Here is a 22255-nt window from a genome sequence, read left to right as displayed (position 1 = left end):
ACTGATTATACACCAGAAATCGTAGCATTTTAGTTGAATGATTAAAGATATCACCTCGGTGGAAGCGGACGTTAAATAAAGCTATTTCACACACAGTCGATGAGGACTGCTGATCAATGAGAGAGAGAAAGAGAGAAGTGTGGTTTAATGTCCACTCGACACCATGCCAGTTGACTCAATGACAGACCTTATGATACAGCGCGCACGTGCTCACCATTCGGCCACCCCCACCCTCTCCCGCTGACCAATGAAGTTCCTGGTTTAGAGTGAGGGTCCAGGTCATAAGGCCTTTTCGCTTGTTTGTCGCCTAAGGGCTATACTATATACCGGAAAACAACCGGAAAACTACCGGAAAACACCATGTTATACTGAATACCGGGAAACACCGGAAAAAACACTAAATACCGGTATTTAGTGTGTTTTCCAGTATTTAGTGTTTTTCCGGTGTTTTTCGGTATTCAGTATAAAATGGTGTTTTCCGGTGTTTTCCGGTATATAGTATTGCCGGTCGCCTAAGGGTTTTAAAACTGAACTGAAATGAAATGGGGTTTAACGTCGTCATAGTTTTCAGCACCAACCAGCAAATGTTACCCAGACAATCGCATTTCCACCTATACTCTTTTTGTAATTCAGCTGCCAAGGGACCTATGTTCTATTGACCCATCCGAACGACTAGACCACTGACAAGGAGAAACCACGCTGAAAATTCCCGAGGAACTTTTTCGGCCATAACTATTGGTTAGTGAGCCAGGGCTTTATCTGTTAGCCACCTTGGCCCTAAAAGAGCTTTATACGCATTTTACATCAACAGGGTTACTCATTGATAAGTGTATCAGATGCGAGCGTTGTACTAATGAAAAATCGCTATCGTTGGTAGGGTTAGCGTAGTCTTTCTGGAGCATCTACCTTATTAATATGCCCATTTTTTAAGCTTACGCGCTTTCATGTAATTTCAACAGTAAAATGTTCGATTGATGTGTGTTTTGTGAAACACGACCCAGAAACCACATACTATCTGAGCCAGGCTAAAAAATATAATGTGTTTTCGTGTTGTAAGAACAAGCTTCTTAATTACGGTTCACTTTGCATTTTTAAATACAAAATTAATGGAACTGCAAAATATCGATTTATCGTGAGGATTAATCTTTTGACGTTTTTTTATACTTTGTCATTCAACATTAATTGATCAAGTTGTGAAACATTTATTTATAATGAAACTCTATCGATTAAGGTTCCAAATGAATAGCAAATGATTAAAAAAAATCTTGTAAATCAGTAGGGCGATAAAAATGACACGATTACAATTTAGAATAAAATCATGTTATCATTAAAGGGCGGAAGACTTCGGCGTAAATATTAAAGAGTCTTTAGAGCTTTGGAGATCTTCGCAGGTGGGTAAAAACATCCACAAATATTAGGTGATCCTAGGGTTAAATTGAATCTGTCATTACATCGATTTTGTTTGTTAATAATCTGTCTGGTTATGGTTAGACAGAGTGCAATAATTCATATAATAGGCAATAATTAATTTTCATCGATGTCTATTTTTTTTGTACAACTGAACAGGTTTTTCATTTATACGGGAATATACTAAACTAAAGATGATTTTATCAGTTTTAGTGACTCTTATACAATACAGTATTTGTAACAGCAACATTCGTCAACACAGATGATCATTTCCCTTGTTCATTTACAATCGCTTTAAAAATACGGTAGCAGAAAATACGTGGTACAAAAATGGTATTATTAAACATGTCCTAATTAATGTATTACAACCGTTGATGGAATTGCAGATTGTATTGAGATACAGAAGCGAAACAAAAATCCGTTAGTCATGTGAACTCCCCAATTGAGAACTGGTGTAAGGTGTTCTAGAACTATACCCAATTTCGACTTGCAAAATCTTACAAGAGAGAATTGGGGTTTAACGTTCACTCAACACAAACTAGGCCAATATCGGAATATCATATGGTCAGGCGACCCTACTCCTTGTCACGTACAACCGGGGAATCGAAACCATGCCAGTTGATTCAGTGACAGACCTTATTATACAGCGCGCACGCGCTAACCATTCCGCCATCTACCCCCCCCCCCCCCCCGCAAAATCTTATAGCGATACTCTATATTACAACAATCATATAAGGGGAGATAACTTCTGTAATGTGCCACCTTACACTCGGCAGACTCCGGTACTCTACATCTAGACTCAGCTGTATGACGGTAAGTGATATCTACCTACACCTATACAATTGCGATGCGGCTACCGGTTTACTTATTAGGAAAACTTGTCGTTTTTAGAAAGAAGTTCTCAAAATTGCGTCGTTCGAAGAGTGTGTAGAATTTCCAATGCAAAGTTGTCCTTTGTGTAAAGAAAATCAGATAAAGTTCCAGTGGGGGAATTCGTCATACAACCGAGGCTAGATGTAGGGTACTGGAGTCGGGCGAGGTTTGCCGAGTGCGCCACCTTCATCTTCTTGAACGGAACAAAATGGATGGAAGGATTGGGATGGCCTAGTGGTTTAAAGTGTTGCCCTTCTAGCTCTAGCTGGCCGGTAACCTCTGGCTTACAGTCGTGGGTTCGATGCCTGGTGTGGCTCGGGTACTCCGATTTCCTTCCACAGAAAAGATCCCTGCGTGTGCGCTACGCATAACGAAAGTAAGACAATTCGTCTGCGATACCGCCCTCGGTGGAAGCGGACGTTAAACACTAATAGAAGAAGATTACCTGGATTAGTTTCTGTATTACATTTAGATTTTCTGATATTTTAACGATGAGATGAGGATAGAGGCATTGGGATCGCGTGGAAGCTGCGATTTTTGTTCCCGGGTACAGTATTTCACTCTCCCACAGTATAACCTCTAGCAAATCTGACCGAAATTAAATTGTATTTTCGTTTTGGTGTTTTTCTTTTCTATATTTACACTAGATAGTAAGCTAACATACTTTAGAACTTCCGATAGCTATACCCATATACATTTGAAAATGTTATCGTGTTTAGCCTAAAGAAGAGTGTGTTTGTCAGTTTCGCGTAATCGCCATGACAAATTCAATAATCGTGAATATAATCCATAAAATTGTCAACACAATTATTGAGATTTTAAGAATATAAATATCACTAATTGGACAAACAATATAATATTTATAACATAACAACCCTTAGGCCTACCAGTATTTAAAATATAATAAACGAATTCGGCAACCACGAGGTAGGCTCCGCTTTTCGTTGTAGTTGTAAAAGTGCAAATTCGCAAAGTTTCTTCAAATACTAGATTTTTATGGTCTAGAACCGAAGAGAGGTGGAAGGGCTAACAGTTGCTTCCCGTGATTTGATGACAAATTAATGTATTCGGTCTATATATTAATGTGTGACGACCGTATCCGATGAAATGAAATTAAAACGTGTTTGAAATTTGAAATTATCACTGTTTTTCACAAACTGGATAAAGAGAGAAATGGGGTATACCGTCCACTCGACACAAACTAGGTAATTTCGGGACTAACACATGGTTCAATTTTATTTCAAAAATTCGCTTGCGCCTAGGAGTCTTTAGCAGTGGGAGAAAACCGGAGGACCCGGAGAAAACCCACGAGGTTGGACAGGCGACCCTACTCCTTGTCATGTACAACCGGGGAATCGAAAGCACTCCAGTTGACTCAATGACAGACCTTATGATACAGCGCGCACGTGTTAACCATTCGGCCACCCTACCCCATGTTTGTCACAAACTGGTGTAAATGTGGGGCCGTTTTTATACGCCCACATTTTCATGTGGACGTATATTGTATAACTATGCCTCATTATAACAATCCTGTAATCGTAAGTGAAATTAACATGTACTTGTTAGAAATTTGAAATTATCACTGTGGAGGTATATTGTATAACTATGCCCCATTATAACAATCCAGTAATCGTAAGTAAAATTAAAATGTACGTGTTTGAAATTTGAAATTATCACTGTTTGTTACAAAATGTGGGGCCGTATATTGTACTCACCACTGTCCGTCTGGTCGCCCGTTCACAATTTGTTTGTGGACACTCTACAGGTCACAATTTTTATCCGATTTTGACGAAACTTGAAATTAGTGTAAATCTCCGAAACAAGGGCCATAATCCATGAAGTTACGGTCCGATACATGTGAATAGCGAAAGGAACCAAGATATTTGGGATATAAACTTATATTTAAAGTTTTGTCAGTCGAATAGATGGTCCACAACATTGGTATTACATACTTGTACACAATTTGCGTACAAGGAGCAGCCATTTTGTCAGGCAATTTTGGGCCGATTTTCACACAATACGAACTGAACCATCATCAGAGTGTGTCCTCTTGAGCTTCCACAACCTTCATATATACCACACTTTTACACTATAATTTGCGTACAGAGAGCGGCCATTTTGTCGGGCTTAGCTTGTGGACACGCAAGAGGTCACAATTTTTATCCAATTTTAAAAATTGTTCTAATATATCACCGTTACACCATTCTGATGATTGACTTAAAATTTCATAAAAATCGGACCAACACTGCCCAACAAAATGGCCGCTTCCCGTACGTAAATAGTGTAAAACTATGTAATGCCAAGGTTGTGGACCCCCTAGAAGTCACAATTTTTATCTGATTTTGATGAAAGTTAAAATATATGTTTATATCCAACAGATCTCAGTTCCTTTTCAAATTCGTGTATATCCAACCATAACATCTGGAATATGGCACCTGATTGAATAATAAATCGCGTTTTTTTAATTGTTCTCCGCCCATCTCCTGCAAAATGTGGGCGTATATCTTGCATGGCAACCGCTTATTTTTAAATAAGCGAGAATAGAGTAGAGAAACTATTGTATGTAAAGACTCGGCGCAATGCTGAATTATTATAGTGTGGTGGATTTATATCTGAATTGAATAAATAATTTATCTTTTTATTAGATATTTAAAATTAGAACCATATATACATGAAAGGGTAAGAATGTCATGTTCACGGGGATCACGGTGGCTAAGTGGGTAAGACGCTGGATCGCTAGCCTGGAAGTCGGATGTTCGATCCCTGCATTAGCCGAGAAAATTCATCCAGATTTTCCGGCGTGGTTCCCCCATGTCAGTAATACAGGACGGAGGGGCTGACAAGGAAAGCTGTCTAATCGTTCGGATGGGACGAAATACCGAGGTCCCGTGTACACATTGGCGTGCACGTAAAATATCCCTTAACTCTTGGAATTAGATATGAGTAGACCGTAGTGCCGCTATCGGGCAAAATTTCCCTCATAGCACATGTGCCCGTCTTCATTATCTCGGTTCGGAGCAGAGCAGTCTGACGTTAAACCCCACTCATTTCATTTATGTCTAATTCTCGACACTCACTCACAATTTAAAGGGAGTTAATGCTTTTCCATAGGTATGCCAATATTGATAATATTACAAAGCCGTGTCCCAGCATCAAAGTAATCGATAAAATAGACGTGTGCCTCGGACATTAAAGATGTACTATGTAAGAGCTAAATTTGCCTTCTTTTTTCTTGGTTTCATATGTTATATAAATTATTAATTAGGCATTTGTTCACATGACAAGCTCATAATCAACCCTCTAGAATATCGACTGGTCGTGGTATTCAGTGAATTAGAAAACTCGCGATATTTAATAATTTAACGTTAAAATCGATAATTGAGACTTTATTTATTATCGCAGTAATAGCAATGGCACTTGAAAATTTTTACTGTCTTGTCAAAACTTCAAACACATAACTTGGCTTAGACTATGGTAATTTGATTACAATTTTCTGTATATTCATATTTGAATTATTACCACAAAAACAGTCGGCTCTTTAACTAAATCTTACATAATGAATCACCGCCAACCCCCTGTGAAAAAATTGTCGACCATAAAAATAACCCTAGATATACAATGTCCGTCAATTTTACAAACTTGCCGTCTGTGTGTAGAATGTGAGCTAAGGATTAGAAATCAAGTGTAACTCGATTTTTTAAAATAAGAAAAGTCGGTTAATTATATCTCTCTTAATGAAACATTAATTGGCTTTCAAAGGACAAAATAACTCTGTGACTTAGAAAGATCAGATATCGTTTTATCTTACATCTCGCACATCAAAGAAACGTAGCAATAACTTACATACATATTTTGTTTGTAATATTAAAGATGCATTATGTAAGATTCGGTTAAAGAGCTAGCCATTCTTGCTATAATACTTCGGAAATAGATAATGTAAAATGAATAATTTGAAAATTTCATTCAAATCACCCAATTGCGAGCGAAGATATTAGACTTTGAAGGTTTTACAAGACGTGTGCAAAAATTTCAACCACCGCACTGGTTGTTCTAAGCTAAGTCTCGCTCCTCCATTTTTAGCTTAAATCAAAATATGGCTGAACTGTTCTGATCTATTTAATATCGGAGAAATCCGATGCCACCGAGAGTTGATTATGGTCTGGATAAGTTAATTAATGTCTAATTAATAATTTAGAAAACATTCCAGACCTAAAGAAAGACCCGCAATAGGCAGATTTAGCTCTTGCATAATGCATGTTTAAGTAAAACATATCAAAGGGAAGATTATTCAGGTAGCCAGTATATATTAAACACATTGCTAATAATTCTAATAATTTTACCATTTAGAAACAAAATTCAATTAAAACAACATCTTATAATAATATTTAAAAGGTTGGACATGGGGTATTAGATTTAGGATAATAAACATCATCAAACTGTGCTAAGGTTGATCCGTAACAAGATTTGAAGAATCGGGAAATGACGCGATAAAAAGGAAAGCTGTTATCGTTAATGGCTAAAGTAGAGAAAGACAACAGATACACAGACAATTATAAGCTCACTGATAATTCCCTTGAAGACCAGCTTTTTATATGAGACTGTGACGGGATATGTTCGAAACAAAGAAGTCATAAAAAGAATTGACTGTACATTCCATTTTTTATTTTTCTGGAATATCTTATTTCAATAGTTTTGCTGAATTTGTTGAGGGCATTGTTAAGCATGTAGTCTTTCGTCATTATATATACTTTAGAGCTTGGTAATGTGTTTAAATTAAAAATCAGAAATATTCGACACATTACTGAAACATATCCAGATCGAATCGAGTGTCTTGCATAATAAATGTGGAATCATACAAAATATAAACCAGCGGCTGCCAGGCAGGATACGCCCACATTTTGCAAGACATGGATAGAGATCAAGCTAAACAAAAAGCGATTTTTCGTGCAATCAAGAGCCATAATTCAGAAAGTTAAGATCCGATATGCGCGAATATCGACAGGGACCAAGATCTTTGGGTTATAAAGATATATTTCAAAATCGGATCAAAATTGTGACCTCTAGAGTGTCCACAACCTTGATATACCATATATACATTTGCGTACATTGGCCATTTTTTTCACGAAATTCGAACTCTATCGCCATTAGGGTGTAACGGTGATATACTAAAACGGTGTTTTAAATCCGATAAAAATTGTGAACTCTAGAGGGACCACAAGCTAAAAACGCGATTTTTCGTACAATCAGGGGCCATAATTCAGGGAGTTACGATCCGATAGGCGCGAACATCGAAAGTAACCACGATCTTTGGGTTATAAATATGTATTTCAAATTTCATCAAAATCGGATGAAAATTGTGACCTCTAGAGTGTCCACAAGCTAAAAACGTGACTTTTCGTACAAACAGGGGCCATAATCCATGGCCGATGGTCCGATATATACCAATATCGTAAGGAACCGAGATCTCTGGGAGATAGGCCTATTCGTCAAAATCAAATAAAAATTGTGGACAGACGGGTGTCCGGACGGACAGGGGCGACGACAATATACGTCCACAAGAAAATGTGGGCGTATAAAAAAGAAACCCGTTACCATACGGACACATCAATATTTTTTTTTTATAACGCCATTTACCACCTTTTTAATGTTCTGCAAATAAAATCAACGTTATGAAACTCATTATAATAAAATAATAGCAAAGTTTTAGATTAAATTCAATTTTTACGCAAAGTTGTAGCGTTTTCCTAGCATATTAAAGCGATAATTTCATATTGTTAAGTTATATTTTTAAAGCCTTGAAATAGATGGTATCTATAAACAGTCCTACCGTGTTAAAGATTAATCCTATTAATCCTATAATTCACTATTGCCAGTTGAGAAATTGGCAAAAATATCATTCTCAACTTCAAATTCCATGGGGGGGGGGGGGGGTATAGAAAAACAAGGGAGGTAATTGTGTTATTATTTCCGAGGTGAATGGTTTTTAAGTGTGAGAATGACACCTATGATCGTAGAATAGTGAGTTGACCACCTATTGAGCAAAAGACATAGAAATAATTATGTTTTGACTTTCTTAGAAAATATGAAATTCTCGCTTTAATAGCTTGTACAGGTAAGGATGGTCATGATTGCTGTTAGTATATTTTGAACGGGAATAGGCCAGTTATAAATAAAGTCTCCTTTGGCAGTTTTTAAAAATTCAGTTTTGAAATTTGATGCACGTATAATTGCACAGAACATCTTAATGGTTTCTGTGATGGTTTTAAAGCCATATGGGTGAGAAGATAGAATAATATCTATTCCATATCCGCAAAGATTTATTTAAAGACACCAGTGATTTCACGAATGCCTATCCAATAACCGTTTCAGATCTATTTCAAGACGGCGGCGATGCCACGAATTCTCGCTAGAAAACAAACAGTGGTTTTTATTTTGACGATATCGTAAAATATCAGTCTTCAGCGTTCTTGAGATAAGTTGAGACGAGCAGAAATGTTAGTGTCACGTTATTTATTAGCTACGGCTGCACGCGATGTGTGGAACGGAAGCATTTTGATATTGGCCGGTGTGTGATTGAAGCAGACGATAATATTATTTTGAAGGCAGATGAGTTGCTAAGTTCATGAGTGTAGACGTCAACTTGTAGATGATAATCTAGGTATTGTGGAGTTATATGTGTGCAAATTGGAATATTTTCGAACTTATATTGGCTCTACGCAGGATCCAATCTGTCTTAGATAAAAGCAAGTCTAAGGTACGTATGAATATTTCTAACCGCAGTATGTGATAGCATCGTCGTTTACAAGGAGTTTTACTTCCAACCGAGCTCTTGAAAGTGGAGCTGACTGTCACCTGAACATGTACAAAAACTCTGTAGCTATTAGCTTATTTTGTAATAAAGAATGGTCGTAGCTTGTAAGCCAGTTTTTGGTAATGGTCAGAGTTCAAATCAGCCTACGGTTCATCTGGATTTGAGTTTTAAGGATGAACACCGTATGTTATAAAAGACTTTTAACTTTTACCATCGTTTCTTGGATTATATATACATTCTAAAATGTACACCCCAGCTTAGAGCAGATGATAATAACGCATTGATTCTGGGGATAGGGCAAACTGGTCTATTGGTTCATTGTTCATTTAAAACAGTAAAAATGTCAATTATTGTGTCTATATATTGATATAGTACTTGGTGCAAAAATAACTTTACGTTCTAAATATAGAAGTAGCATAAGGTTTATCGACCCACTGTCAGAATTATAACACAATTTTATTGCTCGGGTTTTTAAACATGAAATAAGATATGCTTCAGTGATCTTCTTTAATTTGAACTTTGTGTAATCTTTAAGAGCTACGATGATCTGATCTGGCTGGTATATTTATTGAAGCAAGAGAGTGATACAATATATGATTCTTCATTAAAGGGACGCTATCCCATTACCGATCAGCCAAAAAAAAAAAAAAAAAAAAAAAAAAAAAAAAAAAAGTTTTATAATTTACTGATTCAGAAGGGCGTCCTATTAATAATGTTGTCGATAGTCTAATCTAAACTGTCTCCATTATGTATGACATCATTTAAGGTTGAAAAGTGTATTATAATATAAAACCCTCCAGTACACGGTGATTGTATAGAAGCATGTTAGATTTCTTTTACTCGATGCTACTACTGCTCGGGATATGACACGTTTGTCATAAAGTGATTTTGGATCACCCGTAATCTGGTAGGGCAAGCAGATTTTCTAACCCTTAGTCCTCTGTATAGTTACTGTGGAAACCATATTGTGAAATAATCAGGATAATTTTGTAAAATATAAAATATACAGGCACTATTTTTAAAGATCAGAATATTCTGAACAGATAGACAAGCGACAGTCATAATATAGGTAAGTAGTTTTTACGTGCAGAAATTGGTTTGTCGTGTCCAATGTATATCGGATACGCCCTTATAATGGAACACGAAAACCTGACATTGGAGACGACAAACCAATTTTTGCCACGTACAAATTTTTCAATAGGCTTATCTATATTATGTCTGTTGTTTGTCTGTCTGTCAGGGTTGGGGGCTACACTAGGGCTGTCCCGAGGCTGAATAGGGGTAGCACCTACCAGGGAGGAACATGGGATAGGTGGCGTTGAACTACCGCTTCCGGTCGGAGTTCTGCTACTTTTAAAACGGGTCATCTGCTAGTAGGTAATACACGCAAGTCTAACGCGCTTACACACAAGAATATAAACGCGACATTAAAGACGACGAAACAGTTCTTTCATATCCGGTTGATATGGACAAAAGAAATACCCGTAAATGGTATAATAATGTGGAGACTGGTGTATGTGTTATGGGATGAATAGAACCGATGAATAATGCATATAATCTAGTCAAGTATATCTGGCAAGTATATCTGAACACAACGTAGGGCCTATCACTTCAAATGGAAAGTGATGGAAAATCATCTAGAAATACTAATCATGCACTTCGTGCACGGTATCTGTCTACCTAACGGTTAAATTCGTAACTGCTGTTGTTCAGCAATAATGACATGAAACCAATTGTCTGAACAGGCATTCCCAGTCTCACCGTGCAAATAAATGTAAATAATTTTAAATAATGTTATATTCAAAATAAATGAAATGAAATGGGGTTTAACGTCCTACTCTTCTGCTCCGAACTGGGCTAATTAAGACGGGCATACGGGAAATTTTTGCCCGGACAGCGGCAGTACGGCCTACTCTTATATAGAATTCCAACTGTCAAGGGATCTTTTACGTGCTCGCCAATGGTAACACGGGACCTCGGTTTTTCGTCCCATCCGAACGATAAGACAGCTGTCCTTGTCAGCCCCTCCGTCCTGCATCACTGACAAGGGGGAACCACGCTGGAAAATATCGATGAACTAGCCACTGCGGCTCCCGAAGCAGAGCAGTTGGATGTTAAACCCTATTTCATAAGCCGAGGTCCCGTGTATACATTGGCGTGCACGTAAAAGATCCCTTGGCAATTGGAATTCGATATAAGAGTAGGCCGTAACGCCGCTGTCCGGACAAAATGTCCCTCATAACACACTGAATAGTGTAAGCCCGTCTTCATTAGCCCAGTCAGAGCATCCAACTGCTCTGCTTTGGGAGCCACAGTGGCTAGTGAGTAAGATGCTGGCTCGCTAGTCTGGACGTCACCGGTTCGCCCCCGGTGTTGACCGAGAAAGTTCATCAATATTTTCCAGCGTGGTTTCCCCTACGGCCTACTCTTATATTAAATTCCAACTGTCAGGGAGTCTTTTACCTGCACGCCAATATGTAAATGGGCCTCGGTTTTTCGTCCCATTTGAACGACTATACGTTATTCCATGCCAGGCCTCCCCGTCTTGCACCACTGTCAAAGAGGAATCACTCCGGAAATGGGGTTTAATGTCCTACTTTTCTGGTAGTCACGCTGACTCAGTTAGTAGGACGTTGGCTCGCTAACGTTGAGGTCTCGTGTTCGATCACTGCCTTGGCCTGGAAAGCTCACCGGAAATTTTCAGACGTGATTCCACTTTACAGTGGTACAAGACGGAGATTCTGGCAGGGGATAACGTATAGTCTTTTGGATGGGACGAAAAATCGAGGTTCCATGTACATATAAGCGAGCACGTAAAAGACCCCCTGACAGTTGGAAATCAATATAAGAGTAGTCCGTAGCGCCGCTATCCGGGCAAATTGTCCCTCACAGTACACTGTATAGCGTATGCCCGTCTTTATTAGCCCAGTCAGAGCAGAACAGTAGGACGTTAAACACCCTTTGTCCTGCACTACCGACAGGGAACCTTCTTGACCAACACCAGGATCAGTGTATATAATCATATTATGAGAGGAATATGGCCGATAACCCGACACCACGACAACCCGACATCACGACACCACATTTTTCATGTCGTGGTGTCGGGTGAAAATGTCGTATTGTCGGGTTGAATATGTCGTGATGTCGGTTTGTCGTGGTGTCGGGTTATGAAGGGCGAAACCACATCACTACATATATGATACCATTCAGCCACCATACTATATGATGTGCTTATAGAGAAATATTATAGTGTCTTAATCATTGCGCATTTAGGTGTTGCAAAAGCAATAATTAGTTACAATACAAGATATGGTCGTGTCTAATTACCACGTTTTATGTTCGACTTTCTCTCAGATTATTTAATATACTCATCAAAAAATGTAGGGGATATTGAAATGCAAATACCTATACAGGTTGCGATATGATATATATAGTCATGAACATTTGACATGCTTTGAGAGTATGTTCACAGATGAAGAACTTATCGCCCCAACAGAACCACTGAGCTGCACGCGCGACACCCAATAGCGCCATTGACACTGCAAGGAGGGGTTGATGAAAACTGCTGCGTGCTGGTTTATCTATCCATGTTTGCTTTCCTATCGGTTTTTGCATAAGATTTACTGTTTAGCGTATCTTTGCTTTAATGTGTTACGTTTAATTTGATCGGGAAAAGTGTTCGTCGACGTCAACGTCAATCGACAACACTGCAAGAATTGACCGTGGCACTGCAAGAGAAGTGAGTAAGATTGCTCCAAATCGTGATTGGACGGTTGATTAGGAGCATGCCACGACGAAATGTTTGAGGATTGGTGGAGCAATTACCCATTATTAAGACAAAACTCAAAAACGTCCATTTTCACTCTCTATCTCTTTGCGAGTGAAATGGGGCCGTCAGATAAGCCGCCCATATGAACTGTTTATGTTCATGTGTAGGCAATTGGCCTGTTACTAACATACACTTGTTACCTCTAATAAAAACAACAGTGCATTTCCGCAGTTTTGTATTGTTTTTGAATATCCCCTACTTTTTGGGAACAGTATATAATTAAACCAAGACACGCCCAATGTAATAATTTGACTCTGGTTGCTTGTCGCAATTTAAAATAAGAATTAAACCTAAATATGATTAGCTATGTGAATGTTGTGATCGATATTGTAAAGTGGGAAGTGCTATCAGATGTTTTATATCTGAAATATTTATTAGGAAGTCTAATGCCATTGCAAAATTGATTAGTACGCCGATTCAGTAATGATAAGAGGGCTGTCGTTAATTAATAACGGTAATTATTTGATGTTAAAACTAAGATAGAGTATTGTAGTCAATTTGTACATCCAATCTTAATATAGACCTGATATTTGATTCAAACTCGAATGTAATGAATGGTCTGGCGAGGCATGTCATTAACTTCGACTAAGCAGCCGGGGAACAAGACATTCTGAACGATAGTTGATTTATTCCGTATCCCAGGGTGGGATTTTTATACCCCCCTGTCCGTCCGTCCACAATTTGTGGACACTCTACAGGTCACAATTTTTATCCGGTTTTGACGAAACTTGAAATATAGGTCTATCTCCCAAACATCTCGATTCCTTTCGATATCGGCATGTATCGGATCATAACTTCATGGATTATGGCCCCTGATTGTAAGAAAAATCACGTTTTTAGCTTGTGGACATTCTAGTGGTCACAATTTCGATCCGATTTTGATGAGAATTGAAATGCATGTTTATAACTCACAGATCTTAGTTCCTTTCGATATTCGCGCATATCGGATCGTAACTCTCTGAATTATGGCCCCTGATTGTACGACAAATCGCGTTTTTAGCTTGTGGTCCCTCTAGAGATCACAATTGTTATCGGATTTAAAAAAAAAAAAACGTTTTAGTATATCACCGTTACACCCTAATAATGGTTGAGTTCGAATTTCGTGAAAATCGGACCAAAACTGCCGGACAAAATGGCCGCCCCTTGTACGAAAATAGTGTAAAAAGATGGTATATCAAGGTTGTGGACTTCTAGAAGTCACAATTTTCATCTGATTTTGATGAAACTTGGAATGCATGTTTATATCCCAAAGATCTTGGTTCCTGTCGATATTCGCGCATATCGGATCGTACCTTCCTGAATTATGGCCCCTGATTGTACGAAAAATCACGCTTTTAGCTTGTGGTTACTCTAGAGGTCACAATTTTTATCGATTAAAAAAAAAAAAAAGTTTTAGTATATCACCGTTACACCCTAATGATGGCTGAGTTCGAATTTCGTGAAAATCGGACCAAAACTGTCGGACAAAATGGCAGCCCCTTGTACGCAAATGGTGTAAACATCTGGTATATCAAGGTTGTGGACCTCCTAGAGGTCACAATTTTGATCCGATTTTGATGACACTTGAAATACATGTTTATAACCCAAAGATCTTGGATCCTTTCGATATTCGCGCATATCGAATCGTAAATTTCTGAATTATGGCCCTTGATTGTAGGAAAAATCGCGTTTTGAGCTTGTGGTCCCCATCGGACTAAAACTGATGGACATAATGGCCGCCCCTTGTACACAAATAGTGTAAATATATGATATAATCAAGGTTGGGGGCCCTCTAGAGGCCACAGTGTTTATCTGATTTGGATGAAACTTTAAATATATGTTTTTATCATAAAGTTCTTGGTTCCTTTTGATAATCACACATATCCGAACGTAACTTCCTGGATTATGGCCCCTGATTTGTTGAAAAATCGCATTTTTAGCTTGTGGATTCTCTAGAGGTCACAATTTTTTTCCGATTTTAAAAACCGTTTAGATGTATCACCATTCTGCCATAATGAAGATTGATTCGAATTTCGGGTAAGTCGAAATGAAATTGCTCGACAAAATCGCCGCTCTTCGTACGCAAATTGTGTATAAGTATGTAGTACAAAGGTTATGGACCCTCTAGAGGTCATAATTTTTATCCGATTTTGATGAAACTTAAACCATATCTTTATATTCCAAAATTCTCAGTCCCTTTTGATATTTGCGCATTTCAGACCATAAATTTCTGGATTATGGCCCCTGATTGTAAACAAAATCGTTTTTGTTTTTAGCTTGTTCTCTATCCATCTCTTGCAAAATGTGGGCGTATCCTGCCTGGCAGCCGCTGGTCGTATTAGTCCAGATGCCTATGTTAATTATTTAAAGTCGCTAAATCTCTAACTCTTCGACATGGAAAACACGAATTATTTGTCAATAAATCAACATCGATGTTGTGATCTTACCAGGAAAAGATTGGCTTTATTTTACCATTGGTACACGAATCATGTACCATAATGCGTTTCAGCGCCATTTGTAACAAGACACTCGAAGAACGAGGCTAGACATATTCCACAAGACATGTCAAACGGTGACGCATATTCTTATCTGGAGGGCATGCGGAATAAATACTGTCGGTGTAGACTGGAAAAACCAGACGCTAGAGATTGCCATTCGATGGAAACTTCGGGTGTATTTCGCCGAACATAACTGATCAGAAATTACAGTAAAACAGAAACGATTGAATGTAAATCAGTTTATATCAATTCATATTACATTATTATATGCATTGCGACCCAATTTCTAGGTCCCAAATATTAGCGATTTAGCTCCTATAATTACTACATGTATATGAAGTTTGGTATTTTACAGGTCATCCATTTTACCGATAAATCATTTTGTTGATTAAAACAACGGATTCGACATACAATTTATGCTGAGAACCTTTTGTTGGAGATTTGTATGTTCTATAAATAGTCTTGATAATTTTATTCATAGACAGCATGTGAATTATATGAACAATTAAAGACGAATTTTGTCATCTGACATTCCCTAACTTGGATGAGAAGACGTCCATTTTGTCTGTAAAGGGAATTAAATGTAATGAAATGTAAACACAAAGTTTAAGAGCCAAGTCGAACTGAATTACATGTTTGACTTCTGTTTGATTTGCTTGAAGGAAAAACATGTGGAATTTCAAATTTTTCAAATCGTAAATTTCTATTTTTGGAGTTTTAAAGCTAATGAACGGTATACAAGACAAAGTTCAATGTGGATTCTTTTTATGGCTTGGTTGAGCCTAGAGAAGAATCATAATAATATGTGATCATGAAAATTTATGAAATATCAAGGCAATCCAGACTATAGCTCTAGGCGGAATATTGAGAAAGACAGAGAAATAGACATACAGACTCCGCTAGGTAAGGCTGGCGACCATACTTCTTGTCCGGTACAAGCTTGGGATCGAGACCCCTCCACTTGGACTAAATGACAAGCAGACCTTATGGGAATTTCTTTAACTTGGCAGGGGTGTTCCTTTGGGCATAATTTGGAACTTTATTGAAATTACCAATAGTTCGGTCGAAAATCGCGGAGTGATCGCTTCGTTAGTTTTTGATTTTGAAGGTTCTTTCGGTTCACATGTCGACCTTTGAAGCCTGTGAACGTGATATCTACGGTTATTTTTAAAACTGATTTGAGCTTTTGCAGAAAAGTATCACTTATCCAGATTTGAATATTTAAATCTGGCTAAGCCCAATTTGTTGACATTGATTTTTAGAGAAGTATGGGCAATTTTACTGCTAGTGGCATTTTAAGGAATCGGACAAGCCCCAGTCTATCTTTCATTGAATTTTCCTCTCAGTTGGAAGGTTCATTTGTGTTGTATACTTAGACTTGTGGTTAGTGTAAAAGTATTGGTTATAACAGAAAATAAATCACTCTTAAATTAATATGCATTAAACAAAATAAAGATTTCTAATAACGTCCACGTCTATGTTTTCTAGAAGAAGAACAAATCATTAAATCACGTCTCTAAGTGAATAATTATAGATTTATTACCGCCCCGTCTCCTGGTCTAATGTTTATAGCGACTAAGCCTCTGATAGAGGAAATATACAGGCCATAAAATAAAGGTTGTATTTAGCTTCTAAATAATTTAAATGGCACTTTGTTCTCGATGTTTCATTGTTTTGAAAATTTATTTTTCAGAAGCGTGGTTATTTTTGTAAAAACGTGAAACGCATTAAAGTTATGGCATTGTTGTTTCCATATTTGACGCAAATATTTTGTTTGAAGCCATAAAAATTAATTATTTATAATTAATATAATAACACTAAGTCTTATGTTATGGTACATTATAAACTAAGCCATAGCATTATTGCCACAGAAATGGGATGGTATAAATCAAATGAAATGAAATGGGGTTTAACGTCCTACTGTTCTGATCCTACTGGTCTAATGAAGAAGGGCATACGCCATGCCGTGTGCGATGATGGAAATTCTGCCCGGTCGGTCAGTGGCACTATGGCATTGGGATAGTGTGGGGAGGGTGTCTAGTTATTCGGATTTAGATAAAGATCTAGTCATTCTTGCAATAATAGTTCGAAAATAGATAATGCAAAATGAATAATTTCAAAATTTCATTCAAATTACTCTATTGCGAGCGAAGATATTAGTCTTTGGAGGTTTGACAGACGTGTGCAATAATTTCAACCACCGTACTAGTTTGTTCGAAACTATGTCTCGCTCCTCCATTTTTAAATTAGATTAAAATATGGATGAACCGTTCTAATCTATTTAATATCGGAGAAATCCGATGCCATCGAGAGTTGATTATGGCTTGGTTTAGTTAATTAATGTCTAATTAATAATTTAGAAAACATTCCAGACCTAAAGAAAGACCTGCAATAGGCAGATTTAGCTCTTGCATAATGTATGTTTAAGTTAAGATTTTACTCAAAATTGTTTGTCTTATTTTGACTAAAATATATCCCATTATAAAACTTATGTTGTTTTAATGTATCAAATACATCAATAAGAAACTATGTGCAAAGTTTTGTGTGCAAAGATATTTCTCATAAACAACGATTGAAAGTTAAGCAAATTCTTAACTTAAGTCTGAGAATGCTTTGTGAACTTGGGGCCCGAAGCTTATCTCTGAAACACTTCATTCCACATGTCTGTGAACTTTTCTCTGATAATGCGATAGCTAACAGAATTGGTCATTTCTTGACGTTGGATTAAACTTCACCTTGTGCACTATTTTTATATTGCTATCGAATAAAATGATTTCTTCTGCAAACGAAATAAATGTCTATCGAGTGGGAGGCCATTTGATTGAAACCAAATTTCATAGATTTATACCAACTCGAATCTTTTAAATCATTGGGGTATTATGGTTGGTGTAATGGTAGTATTATCGTTTAAATATGTTTTGTGTAATGGTATATTATTGTTTGAATATGGTTTGTGTAATGATATATTATTGTTTGAATATGGTTGGTGTAATGATATATTATGGTTTGATTATGGTTAATGGTATTATATTATTATTGTTTGAATATGGTTTGTGTAATGGCATATTATCGTTTAAATATGTTTTGTGTAATGGTATATTATTGTTTGAATATGGTTTGTGTAATGATATATTATTGTTTGAATATGGTTGGTGTAATGATATATTATGGTTTGATTATGGTTAATGGTATTATATTATTATTGTTTGAATATGGTTTGTGTAATGGCATATTATGGTTTGAATATGGTTTTGTGTAATGGTACATTAAATGACGGTAGCGTGCGTAGGATGTCATTATAAGGCATATTATTTGTCTCAATGATATTGTTGTTAATGGATATAAATGGATTTCCCAGTAGTAATGTATCATGACAATATACATATACACTGATATATATTGATAAATGTACATAAACCTTATTAGACCAACATAATAAACCCCACTTACATGATATATTAAATATTTTTACGACATGCTTTAAAATACAGATGGATCAATCTGAAAACTAAATGGAACAACAAATGGATTTCCTAGTTGAGAACCGCTCAGTAACAGAAGCTCTAAAAATGAAATGATATCGAGTGATTTAAATGTAATGGAAGAGAAATCAGTTTCTCTGATCGAAGAGATTATTTCACATATCTCTTACTGCGGAAGAGCTGAATTGCATATCAGATTGCCCATACCATGCCGAGTTCAAGTCAAATAGGGTCATATCACCTTTCATTTTGCGCTTTCTAAAAGTAATAGAAGCGCAATCTGATGATTTTCAATTCGGTTTCTTTTGGGGGGTTTTATTCCGCATTTTATACTGATTTTACTTAACATCTGACATGTATGTTAGATAATATGTAGAACAGAAAATTTGATCAATAATGACGAAACGAAATAGGCATATACCTTTGATTAAATGTTTATATTTGTGTATAACTGCTATGTGATGAATGTGGTCACGGGCTCGGTTGTTTCTTTTGAGCGTTCACTGCGCTGTACAGTATCTGGCCTGTTGTAGTAAGATTGATAGCATTTTTGCTCTTTAAATTAACAATAGCGTTATATTATATCTTTAACTAATTATTGGGTTCGCATACATGTATTGCAGAGAAGTCATATCTCACGTACTCAAATGAATGAGTGAATTGTTGAACTCAAATGAATGAGTGAGTTGTTGAACTCAAATGAATGAGTGAGTTGTTGAACTCAAATGAATTAGTTGTTGATACATAAAAAGATTTATAAAACCAAAACATAGCCGATTCTGTGTGAAAAACAAAATATCACCAGACCAGCCGTGTTATGAAAATTCCTATAGCATCATTTGGCTTACTAACCCATCATTATAATTAATTATATCATATTTGACCAAATAGATTATTGAAAGCCGAAACCTAAGGGTAGAAAATCGCCAGAGCTCTTGGCGTTCGTTAGATAACCGCTAAATTCGGGAGAGACCGCCGAGGTTCAAGAGACACCACCTGGATGGAGTGGACCCCATTGATTTATAGGAGAGCCATATGATGTAGGCATTCCGTCAGTAAACTCGATCTGCAAATTAGGGCGTGGAGAGAAAGACATGTTAATGTTAAGTATTGTGATGCAACCTATGCTTGTAACCTATGTATCCAGGCTTTATATAAAATGTAGACACGAACTGTTGCATTGTTGTACCTGTAGATAAACGTCTTAACGGTTGAGATAGTAAGAAGAAAATGCACAACGTGAAAAGGGGTCCTAGCCATAAGAAGAGAATAAGAAAAAAATATAACCAGAGACAATAATAGACGATCACAAGGCTATTAAAATATGTTGCAGAAGAGAGTATGCGTCACACGTTGGATGTGGGGAGTTTTTGGCTTATGGTCGACTCATAGCACTGCATAGTACTACACTGTAATGACAGGCGTTAGTGAATTCCTAAATAAAATAATAACAAGGGATATAATTCCGAAATGAAAAATGTTTTTAAAAAAATAAAAAGTCGCAATGTTTGTATTATTTTACTGTGTATTAATGCACCATATTTGATTGATACAATTTTAATTCAAGAGCAAAAAATCAAGAGAATTGCTATCCATATCTGCTTTTAATGAACAATTGTACATTATAATTGGTTGGAACAAATCCAAATTATAGGTTAAAGGCCAACACATACTCGTGTTTTCTCTAGTATTTACTATTAGCAAACATCCCAAGGCTAAACGTGTTAGAAAACGGCATTGGAATTCATATATAGATACAATTCAATCCTTCGCTACAAGTATAAATCGATTCCTTTTATGCCTTGTAGTAAGCTTGTATGCATGTCCCGTGTGTATAGATATACGCCTGTGTGAATGTTCCGCATGTATAGATATACGTGTTTATGAAAGTCCAGTGTGCATAGATATGCATGTGTATGAATGTCCTGTATAAATGTAAGCCTTACAGGAGTGTGTATGTGTACTTTTCCTGTTGTGGTAAAACAATGGTATTTGCAGGTATATCACACATCTAATTATTGAGGGTATGCGTGAATTTGGACGATGACCGGATTGACTATAATCTGTTATGTTATGTTTCTGTGTACTGTATTGCTTGTTAGAATTATAGATGTAATAACGTTTAATGTTTGTTCCTGCGTTGTTGAAATAAGTCAAATCCACAGTCATCGTTATCATTAGAACCTTTGATCTTATGTTACAGTCTATATATATGCTATGGATGTCCCAGTCTGTAATCTGATTATACAAAGTATAGATTTAAGAGGTGCTGATAGAAACATTACGTACAGACTTCTTGAATATGTAGATTTATGTTGTTATGTCAAATCTGTAAATGAATGTCGGCAATTATACGTCTTATCGATCGCATTCTGTTAGTTTGACAATGGTGATAAACGTATACGGTTTATACTTTAGATTAATATAAATTTCAATAGAAGAAAAGTGCATTTGCCACATTGCTGTGGGGCGATCTTCTGAAATGCTGCAAGATAACCTGCTTCAGCGAAGTCTTTGAAATGTATAAGCCAAACTAATCCCTGTGGAAAACATGGCTTCAGTGAATAAGTTGCTGTCTCAGGCATTTACTGTTTAAATCGGAAATTTCCATTGGCTCTAAAATTGAGCACTAACCACTAAATTTGTTGTTATCAACGTTTGTTAAAATCCATCTAACTTGAATATTACAATTCGCGATATATATTACGCGTCTCGTTTGTGCAGTATTTAAATATGACGTATTTGATTATATGCGTCCGTCCGGTCGATTTTACTCCCTACATAATAGGAGAAATTCTAAGTTATATTACAAGAAACCTTCCTTATAAATCACTAAAAACAAATCCCTGCAATTCACCATGGGAATTCTAATGTTGCGTGATTAACAAGACAAGATTCAATGTTGAGTTCTTTTACCCAGATTTAATTATAAGCTGGGCTCAGTTACTTGATGGAAGACATTACAAAATGCGAGGGGTCTGTCAACTATTTACAAAAAATCTTGTCATTTAATTACAAGCAATAAATAAATAGAATAGAATAAAATTACACTGTAAAGTATATGCAACACCAAGCCATTTTATGGACCACATACATATAGGTGAGAAGGAAATTGTACTCACTACCAATCAACACAAACTAGGCCCATTCTGTACATATTAGGGTTTCACTGTTGGGGATCCCGGGATAAGATCTAATTCATCTAATTTTTCTCGCATACAGGTGCGTCACTTTGCGCAGTTTCTCATTATCTCCAAATTTGGAAACTGCACATATGGCAGTAGAATACGTCAGCAAAAATCAAGTACACATATTAACACGTGGGGATATATCCCGAAGTGTTCGATTTGTAAAAATCGCTAGAAGTAGGACACAT

At 36.8% G+C, this 22255-nt stretch overlaps 1 long non-coding RNA gene across 1 annotated transcript in view; it reads left to right on the top strand.

The window, feature by feature from the left end:
- Positions 1-8777: 8777 nt before the first annotated feature.
- Positions 8778-22255, top strand: part of LOC126821792 (uncharacterized) — a 40789-nt gene continuing 27311 nt past the window's right edge. The window contains exon 1 of the long non-coding RNA XR_007680498.2: positions 8778-9034. This is a non-coding gene — a long non-coding RNA (uncharacterized LOC126821792). The remainder of the gene's footprint in view (positions 9035-22255) is intronic.

This window comes from Patella vulgata, chromosome 5 (assembly GCF_932274485.2).
Source record: "Patella vulgata chromosome 5, xgPatVulg1.2, whole genome shotgun sequence".
Lineage (NCBI taxonomy): Eukaryota > Metazoa > Mollusca > Gastropoda > Patellidae > Patella > Patella vulgata.
The sequence above is the reverse complement of the archived record's forward strand: the minus strand, read 5'-3'. Positions and strand labels throughout refer to the sequence as shown.